We start from the raw sequence: 10,555 nt of genomic DNA, 5'->3' as shown, positions 1-10,555 counted from the left end.
CTCCCATTTGTTCTTGCTCTTTGCTGCCACCCCTTAACATAGCTCTCTGCCAAGTGCCACTGTACCTTGGAGCCAGCTATGTATGGGCTGAAACTTCCAGAAACTGTGAGCTAAATAAACCCTTTCTTCCCCAATTTTGAGCGTTAGCTATTTGTCCCAGCAAGGAAAGAAGTGTAACTGGGACACAGTGGTAGGGGGAAAAAGTCCCCTAGTAACATCGCATTGAGCGTGCATTTGTATCCTGATAGGAGATCAATCCTCTACATGACTACCATACTAGTATATGGGATTATGGAGAAATCCATCTAGACTTCATGAAATGCATGACTGAATCTGATTTCAAATACTAGGAACAGCCCACTATAATGAAGGACTATTTGACTATGTTGGAATATTTTGCTGAATTCACACATCTACAACATTTAAATGACAATGGAATACGCATCTCTGACAAAGTAAACAAAAAATGGGATACAAATGGAGGACCATTTTGTATCTGTAGTTAGGATAGATATACAGCTACTTTCTCTTAATTCAATGAATAGAAAGATCTGTACTAATAGTTTTTGTGGACAGAATATCTTGTCTGCATCTTTTTTTTTTTTTTTTTCAGAACCGGGGATTGAACTCAGGCCTTTGCACTTGCCAGGGAAGCGCTTATTCCACTGAGCCATCTCCCCGGGCCCTGCATCTTGTACTATGAATAACCACTAAGAAAACAACAATATGCAATGTATTCATTATTGAAACTACCCTACTAATCAGTTTTGAAACTATCTCATTGTTATTTGTTTCCTCAATAAAATTATTTAAAAAAATAAAATTTAAAAATAGAGAAAAGAATTTGATTTCACTTTTTCCTCCAGTCTGTGTGTTTCATGAAATGTTTGTGAATGACATTCTGACACACTATTTTCCAGATTGGCCTAAACTACATATCCAGCATTTTCATTTCAAATTGATACAGAAGATCAGTTCTTCCCCAAGTGACACCTATGTCCTATTCTGTCTTAAAAACCTTTCAAATCTTCCAGGAAAGCTTGAATTAAGGGGATACAGTACACAAATAAGGTTTTGTAGTTCTCTGGTGTGTGAGCCAAATTCTCATCAAATATCTGTGATGGGTCTGCCAGATAGCTCAGCAGACTAAAGCACCTGCTTAGGCAGAGTGTAGTGACTGGGGTTTGCTCCTTGGTGTGCTGGGCTGGCTCTGCCTCTGGGGCACGCTGAGATGGCTATTGAGACTGAGTGTGGTGGCTTGTGAGGCTGAAAACAGGAGAATCACTACAAGTCTGATCTGTATAGTGAGATGCTGTAGACTCTGTAGACCCTGCACTAAATAAAAAAAAGGATACCTGATGGTCATTGCTCTGTCCACAATAGTCACATTGTTACAGCTACAGAACAGAGGTGGAATTTTGCTTTACAGGTGGAATCTTTTCTGGCAACAGGAAGAAATCTCCACTAGTTCAGAGTCACTTAATTTGATAATCCAATTTCTAGAACTTGGGGGAGCATACAATGAATATTGACTCGGGCAACATCATTAGGCATGAGCAATGAGTGTGTAGGTCAAGGCTGGAAAGAAAGGTCGTCTTTGTGGGGGTCATGAAACCAGCCCAGTGTGATGAGACCCTGTTCATCCTGTATAAGGAAAAGTTCTTCATTCTTTGTGTTGCAATAATCAGAACAGGAATTTTGCTTGGGGGTGAGAATGTCAGTAATGGTAAATTCGTTCTTCGTCAGTTTTCCACAGAGAATTCCACATGTTTCTACTCCCTAAGCATTGTCAGCACTGGCTAACTAAAGAAATTGTGGGCACAGCCTTGCAGGCACCACCACATGATGCAATTCATCAATGGTAGGAATACTTTCAGAGTTGCTCAATATTCTAGGTTGCAAGGACCTGTCCACTACTGGTGGCTTGGCTGTTCTTTGGGTTGAATTACAGCCTGAAGGATGTGTGATTGAGATGAGTGAGGTAGGAAACACTACTAAAGAGGGCTTTTCCAAGTCATGTACCAGTGGACCACCATGGCCAGGATCCAACTTCACAAACTCCTGTACAATTTTTAGACATTCCTTTTCCAGTTCCTGATTCCAAATCCTCTCCTCAAAGGCATGAAACTGTTCCTGTTCCAACTGTTGCTGCTTTTGTGAGGCTACTCACTCTTTCCTTTTCCAACTCTTGTTTGATGGCCATGTTCTGAGTAAATTCCTCCACCTCCTTCCTCTTTTCTTCAGTATATTGTGCACATTTTTGGTATCATTGTAAGAACTCTGCCTTCAGCTCTTATGCTTTGGGAAATGCAATTTCCTTTAACATCTTTACTGCATCTTTCTTTTCAGGAAGTATAGCCTATCTGTAAACTCATTGCTTTGATAGTTTCTCAATAAAGAGCTTGATATATTTCTAATACTTGATGAAGGGATGATCAATGTTGCCTTCTTGAGAGTAAATGAATGAAATTAGAATAATCTCAACCCCGAAGTGGAAATACCAATGGGGTGGAATGTCTTCATTCACCTCCACTGCTCTGCCCAGCTATGAGAGAGCCCTTATCCAGTCTTCAGGTGGGAAGCTCACATCTTTATGGTTAAACACCAGGAACAAAAAGTTCTTTCCCCTCGGCTGACAATCTAGATGTTCTTGTCTGCTAGCAGAGGTCTCTTATCAGAAAAATTTGGAAGAAACAGTTTCTACCTTTTTAGGAGCTACCAATAGGCCAAAATTATGAGCGGTATCACCTAACTATATAAATATTTGATGCAAGGTGGATGAGGATTCATGTGTTAGAAGGATGTCTTTATTATACTTTTATTTTAAGATCTTTTTCAAAGACATTGCCTCTCAGGAAATACTTTCAGGAAAGAGGCAGAAAGTGAGGAGAAAGCTCACTCACTTTCTCCCTTACTATTCATTCAGTAGTATCACATTTATGTTCACTAAATTATGTATTTCAAGATGAAGGCTCTGTCACAGAACAGGCATTTTTCTTTGCATCTCCCACACAGGTCTTGACAGTGAGGGAATTTGGATTTCACGTGGTGGTGAGTCTTACAGGGCAAAGATCTACTTCTCTGACAACTTTGACAGGTGATATCCTCCACTCGTTAAGAGTTGTAAGACCTCTGACAAGTTCAGCATAACTGATATATATATATATATATATATATATATATATATATATATATATTGTCTACAGGGTCTCTCTACACCGATCAGACTCATAGTGCTTCTCCTGTTTTCAACCTCCCAAGCACTGGAATTACAGGCATATGCCACCATGCCTAGTCTCAATTGTCAACTCAACCCTGACCGCTGAACTCTGCCTAAACAGGAGCTTTAGTCCACCGAGCTATCTGGCCAGCTGAACAACTGTTTGAAGTAAACCTAGTTCATACCCTGTACATACCATGCATATGCACTCTCCCAGTGGATATCATAGTCCTTGCAATAATAACAGTAACATTTCTGCTGAAAGTGTGGGTACTCTTTTCTGGCTTAGCACCCAGCTACAACCTCTACTGCATGGGGGCAGCTGGAGTTCCTTGGTCCCAGGGCCCTGAATGACAGTATTTGCTGACTGGCCATGCACTGCCCCAAGGCATCCTGTCTCTGGTTCACCTTAACCCCTACCTCATATCAGGTGAGCCTGCAGGGGTGCAGGCTGAAGCTTGTGCTTCTGTGAAACCGGAGCACAAGCTGCATGCACTGGTAGCTGACTAAGCACATGGTGTGCCTCAGCTGTTGTGACACAAGAAGGATGATAAAGCTGCCCCTGTGATGGAAGAGAATGAGGCAGAATGTGAGCCCCTCTGCAGAGTGGACAGCCATCACCACCTCTCATGGCCAGGGGTTAGGGGCCAGGGTAAGAGTAGGGGGAACACTTTGGGTACATGAAGACACCCAGAGCTTACGCCCAATAGCAACATTCTGCAAGACCTCCATGATTTCATGGGGGGTCCTTCAAAGCCCCAGTGGCAGTTTTCCAGAAAGGGCTGACACTTCCCATCATTTGTAGATCCACTCATTCTTCTAGTGATATCCTCATTGGCACTTACTATATGGACGAGAATGTTTAGTTAAAGAGAATGCAAATGGCTGTGCTGCACTTATCACTGCAGCAGAGCAGTTTCAGGCCAAATGTTCTTTGTCCCCACAACAAAAACAAAGGAACTTACTTTTTTCCTTTGCTTTAGACTGTTGATGAATAACCTGATTACTATCTGCTGCCAAGGCTATATGTATGATGGGCCAATATCTGCACAAATATGAAACATTTCAGATAGCATAGCCCAATATCTGGGTGCCCTTGAAGCCTCTCTACTTTGTTTATTTGCCTTTCCAAGGCCAACTGTTGAACAATTAATTTGCAAGGTTCTCTGTTACCTCCATTCTTTTCATTAGTTTGCAATAAGCATTCTTCAAAATCTTGAAAAAATTTGTCATGTTGCTGACACCTGGAAGCCAAATCAAGAGAGGTTTTACACTTCTTAGGAAGTGCCATCCAGGCCCTAGTGGCAGCTACCTTAGTTTTCTCATAGGTAAATTGATTGTTCAAAGGTAATTTGATTGTTGGTGTTAGCAAAGGCACTTTCTCTTCATATCGCATCTTTTTTAATGTCTAGGTTGTGAACCGCATTAGTAGCTATGCAGTGTGTGCAATATTCAGTGAAATGTTCTGTCCATGACAAGCAATCTCCTGGATTTAAACATGCTTTAGCTACTTCTTCTCAATACCTTGGGGCTCTAATCTGTTTTCTACTAAACTCTAGATAAAAGGATTAGTGATAGCGTAAGTAGCAACAGCTTGTTTTAATTCTTTTAAATTTTTGAAAAGCCTAGCTTCACGACGATATATAACTTCTCCTGGGTGATCAGGGACAAGAACTTGAGTAACTCGCTAGATATGTTGAAAGCACCCCACCTGCTTGCCCTCTCATCTGGCTTCTTTTAGTGCCAATTGCAATGGAGATAGAGAAAACATCTCTACTTCTTGACAGGTCACAGTTCCAAACTGTGACTCAGGAAAATTTCTCTGAGTTGAAAAGGTCAGGATTGCTGCTGGTAGTTCAGTAAAAACCATGGAGTTTTCAGAAATGAAACTTCTGCGGAAGCAGTTCCCTAGTGGGAAGTATCCCTTTTGTCCCACTGCATGGTCCTTATCTGACAGAGAATGTCTACACGGTTTCAATTCTCTGCTGAGCCATTGCTCCCCCCCACCTTGTCCCACTTGGACTTGCAAATCCATTTTAAAGGAGAACTGTGAGCTGAATCCTTTGTGGTTGTAAAACCCCTTCTAACCAAAATCCAGAAAGAAAAATAAATATATTAAGAAGGTATGTCAAACCACTTCTACTTACATATGATGTGAGATTCTTGAAACTGTATCTCTTTCTTTTTTAATTCAGTATAACTTTCTCTTTTTTTTCTTCTCTCAAACCTATTTTCTCTTGAAGCTTGTTTATCTTCCTCCCTACTCAGTTTCCGGTGTTAATGAGCCCATTTCTGGCTCTAATGAGCACCTTTCTACCTCTAATGACCTTCCATCACAAGGTTTTACACCTGATGTTCCAGAACTAATGTACAAACTTTGGGAATAAGACTAATTAAGAGAACTTAAACAGATGGTACAAAGCTGCAAGTTGAGATTTTAATAAAAACAGTTTCTCCTCTGTCTTGAGTAATCTTTATTTTTTTACCACCATGTTCCAATTTTCAATATCCAAAATTACCAACTTTGGAAAGCAACAATTATACTTAATTATTTCCCGGAGCATTTTGATGATATTGGTATCTGATACTGTGTACTTTGCTTTCATTTAAAGTGACTTTAGAGGGGGCCAGCGAGATAGCTCAGTGGAATAAGCACTTGCCTGGCAAGTGCAGGGGCCTGAGTTCAATCCCCAGTTCTGCAAATAAATAAATAAATAATAATAATAAAAAATAAAGTGACTTTAGGGCTTGGTAGATAGCTCATCAGTCTAAGCACCTGCCTTGTAGACACAAGGACCTTGGTTTGATCCCTAATACTGCATGCCATGCCAGCCTCAGAACCCTGGGGTTGCCATGCAGGCCAACTAAATGAACTATGGTGGTACACGCCTGTAATCCCAACCTTAAGGAGGCTTAGACAGGAGCATCACTATGAGTCTGAGCTGCATGGTGAGAACCTAGACAAAATAAATATAATGAGTAAAATATTCAAAGAGAGACTTTGAAGAAAACTTTTTTATTTTTTTAATAATTTTATTGAGAAACAAATAGCAATGAGACAGTTTCAAAACTGATTAGTATCAATAATTAATATATTACACATTGTTGCCTTCTTAGTGGTTACTCATAGTGCAAGATGCAGACATGATACCCTGTCCACAAACACTATAAGTACAAATCTTTCTATTCATTGAATTAAGAGAAAGTAGCTATATAACTATCCTTACTATTTTGAAGGACCATTTTGTATCCGTATATGAAGAAAAGTTTTAAAGAACAAGATTTCCCCATGTTTCAATCCCAGAGAATCTCTTACCTGAGCTGAAAGTACTTACTTAGCTCCATGCTGGACATCTCAGGAAATGTCACATGAGATCTGAATGCAAGCAAAACACTCCTCATAAATCTACTGGATATGTGAGAATGCCGTTGGTTCAGATCACATGGAGCAGCAGTTATCAGGGATCCCTGCAGTGAGTCCCCAATGTCCTGAAAGGTGTTACAGCATATGGATAAAAAGAAATGACAAGAGACAAAATGGCAAAGCAACAGGGATATGGGATGATCAGTTGATCAAGGAGAATAGTTGGCCATGAGGCAGCCAACACTTTAGTATGTATTCATCCTATATACATTGAGGAAAATGGTGAAGGGATTATTGGATGACGCAGGACAACCATGATCTTATGCTAATGAGGAACTTACATGGATATGAACTTAAGTATGGAGAGATGGCATATTAATAGGAAGTTTGTCCTGCCCCACAGTGAAACTCTTTTACTGCTACTGTGTCTTCAGCTGATGTCATCTTGATGTAGAGTGTCACAGCATCATGAGAATGCTAAGGTTTCAACTGTAAATATACAGTCACTTTTCCAAATATCATAGGTTTTTTTAGAAGGCCCTTGCTTATGCATATGTCTTTAAGAGTTATACCCTTTTTCCTCTTCCACCAGATTATTTTGTATTAACATATAAATCTTTCATCTGTTTTGATTTTTGATTGTCACATGGTACGCTATTTGTGGCTAAACTAAACTTCTGCATGTATACATCCAGTTTTCCCAGTACCTTTCATTAAAGTGGCTGCCTTTATTCCATTGTATGTTTTTAACACTTTGTAAAAAATTAAATAGTTGTATTTCCTGGGACTTTCTCCTTCTTCTACTCTGATTCATTGATCCTCAGGCCTGCATTTCTTCCATGCCATGATATACTGATCTATGATACTGTATATACACTCACTTCACCTTTGGTAAGTTTTTCTATGTCACCTAAATATTTTCTTAGCTATTCTGGGTGAATTTCAATTTCATATGAATTTTAGAAATTTTTGTAAGCCTCTGAAAAATACATTGAAATTTGGATTGAGATTGCATTAGGTCTGTATAAAAATTTTAAAAATACAACCATTTGATCACATTAATTTTGCCTAGGCAGAAATAGGAAGTCATTGTATTTTTTGATGTCCTCAATTTCCTTTCTCAGGGTGATGTAATTTCATTGTACAGGTATTTCTCTCTCTCTCTCTCTCTCTCTCTCTCTCTCTCTCTCTCTCTCTCTCTCTCTCTCCCCCCCCCCCCGGCTGAACCTGGGATTGAACTCAGGCCCTTGCACTTGCTAGGGAAATGCTTATTCTACTGAGCTATCTCCCTGGCCCCAGAAAGCAAATATACTATTTATTTGTTTGTTTGTTTGTTTATTTGCTTGTTTGTTTTCTTTTTTGTAGTATCAGGGATTGAACTCATGACCTTGCCCTTTCCAGGTAAGCACTTATTCTACTGAACTATCTTCCCAGCCCTAAAAGACTTCTTGTTTGTTTTTCGTTTGTTTGTTTGTTTTTGTATTTGTTTTTTTGGTGGAACCAGGGATTGAACTGAGGCCCTTGCATTTGCCAGGGAAGCGCTTATTCCATTGAGCCATTTCCCCAACCCTATTTCTCTCTGATGGTTAAGATACTTTAAAGTATTTAAATTTAAGTATTTAAATTTTGATGGTATTATATTTAAACTTTTGTAATTTTTTTAACGTGTACATTTCTAAGGTATAGGAATGAAATTGGTTTTTGTGTTTATTTTGAGCCCTACTACACTGCTAATTTTGTTATTGATTCCAGAAGTCTCTAATTGAGCTTTTTGAGGCTTCTCAGTATACTAATGATGTCATTTTGTGCTTTACTAATATATATATATATATATATATATATATATATATTCTCTCATATTCCCAGTAGTATGTTGAAGACTAGACTTGTCATATTTCATAGTCATGTTTTTCCTTGTTTTAGATAGAAAACTTACAGGTTTTTTTTTCCATTTCATAGGATTTTGCCAGTAGGTTGATTATGTGACTTTTATGAATGAAGACAAGTTTTATTTACACTATCTACTTTCTTTTCAGGATTTTTGTCACAAGTGACTGTTGAGTTTTGTCAAATTCTTTCTCTGTCTACTGAGATTATCATGAGATTTTGGTCCTCCCTTCTGTTTATGTGATGAATTATATCATTAATTTGTATATGTCAAAACAGTCTTGCATTTCTGTGATTAAAAACTTCTTGCACGTAGTTTTGTAAATTTTTCATTTTGGATGGAAAGAGAGCTTGGTGGCATAAAGCTCCTGCTCAGGCAAGCTTAGGCAGGCACACGGGAGCTGAGCCAGCCAAAAAAATTCAGTGATTTGAGGCATTATATTAGTCAATATCCCATTAATGATTCTGAGAGATTGGCCTGTTATTCACATTTTAGTTGGAAATTCATCTGGTTTGTGGATTGGGATATTTTAACCTTCTGAGAATTATTTAGGAAATATTCCTCTCCTCTTAATTTCATTAGAGATTAAGAAGCATTAGTAGTAAGTATTTGCTTAACGTCTATAGAATTCATCTGTGAATTCATTGTTTCCTAGGCCATTCTTAGAAATTAGCCCTTTATTTCAATTACATTTAAAATGTGATTGTATCTTACTGAATTGTTCAGTTTTTCACAATTTTCTTTGCTCCATTTTCGTCATCAATATGTATCTATGGATCTCTCTATGTCTTTTGAGTTCTGCAATTATTTTTGCATATGTTTATAAATTGGTTGTTCATATTTTTCTTGATTTTATTGGTGTCCATTGTGATTTCATCTTTATTACTTCTAGCTCATTCATTTGTGTCTTTTTTTCTGGGGGAAGATGGGCTACGGGAGGCGCTCTGATCTTTGCAGCTTGCCACTTTCCTTGGAAGAGCTCATCCTTACATCAGCATGGAAGGAACAAGAAGTTTTCTAGAAGCTGCAGCATCATCTTCTCCCTTTGCTCTTTGCTGTTTTGCACCATCAGGAACCACTGCCCTCTGCATTGTGCCAGTCTGCCTTGGAGTCAGTGGAGTACTAAATGAAACCTCCCCTAACTCTGAGTTAAGTAAACCTTTCCTTTTTAATTTTGAGTGTCAGGTATTTTGTCCAGGCAACAACAGAAGAGCAACTGAGAGACTCAACATAGCTTGGCCTAACATTGACACCTGCAGTGCAGTGTAAAGAGTTCTTGTGCTGAAGCATTTCTCCTACCTTTCTTTCTCTTATACCTGAGTCCACAGACAGGCATCACCACACATGGTCCAATAGAAGCAAAACAGATGAAGACACTTCTATGTTACATGGCTCTGTTGCTGGCCTGCTCCAAACACACTACTCTTCTGGCACAGATCACAGCACCACTACCTCCTCTGTCACCACCTTCTCTGGAAATGACCATGTTGCCATGTTGTATGCATTGCATCAGCCTCTAAAAATTCTGGATGTGCAAGCCAAGAAAAATTTTTACAAGACTCAGCTAACTCTGGGTTCCCCCAAGTAGCCAGGTATGTAGTACATGGATGTTTTTCTTTACATTTTTTTCTTTGTCCTGTTCTGAAACAAAATTTTTGGGATAAGAGTACTTGGAAAAATGAAAACACATAGTACCAATTTCTAAGCTGAGAGATGAGAAGAAAGTTTCTCCTCTGATGTGAGCTCTCTTTAAAGTTTTTCCTCAGGCTTTCACAGAGAGCAAACTGATCAAGCAGTGGCCATGACTCATCCACGTGGCTGACACTTACAAAGGATCTACAAAGTGTGGTACAGGGTTTCGGGATAAGTCCTGATCGGGGACTTGACTGACCGTGTCAGATAAAAAAGTTACATTTTTTGTTATATAGGTCTTGATTTATCTTGATCTTAGCCATCCAGCAGAAAAGTATAGAAACGAGGTATGAAAAGTGAAACCATGTTAATATGCTGAGATGTGGAAGGTTCAAGTCATCAGATTCAGACCTTGCCAGTCTTGTGGATGACCCACTATTATTGTGGACTA

At 39.0% G+C, this 10,555-nt stretch overlaps 1 pseudogene; it reads right to left on the bottom strand.

Moving 5' to 3' along the window:
- Positions 1-1,355: 1,355 nt before the first annotated feature.
- LOC101591831 lies at positions 1,356-9,563 on the bottom strand (annotated as a pseudogene).
- Between the last annotated feature and the right edge of the window lie 992 nt (positions 9,564-10,555).

This window comes from Octodon degus, unplaced genomic scaffold, assembly GCF_000260255.1.
Source record: "Octodon degus isolate 3935 unplaced genomic scaffold, OctDeg1.0 scaffold00123, whole genome shotgun sequence".
Lineage (NCBI taxonomy): Eukaryota > Metazoa > Chordata > Mammalia > Rodentia > Octodontidae > Octodon > Octodon degus.
The sequence above is the reverse complement of the archived record's forward strand: the minus strand, read 5'-3'. Positions and strand labels throughout refer to the sequence as shown.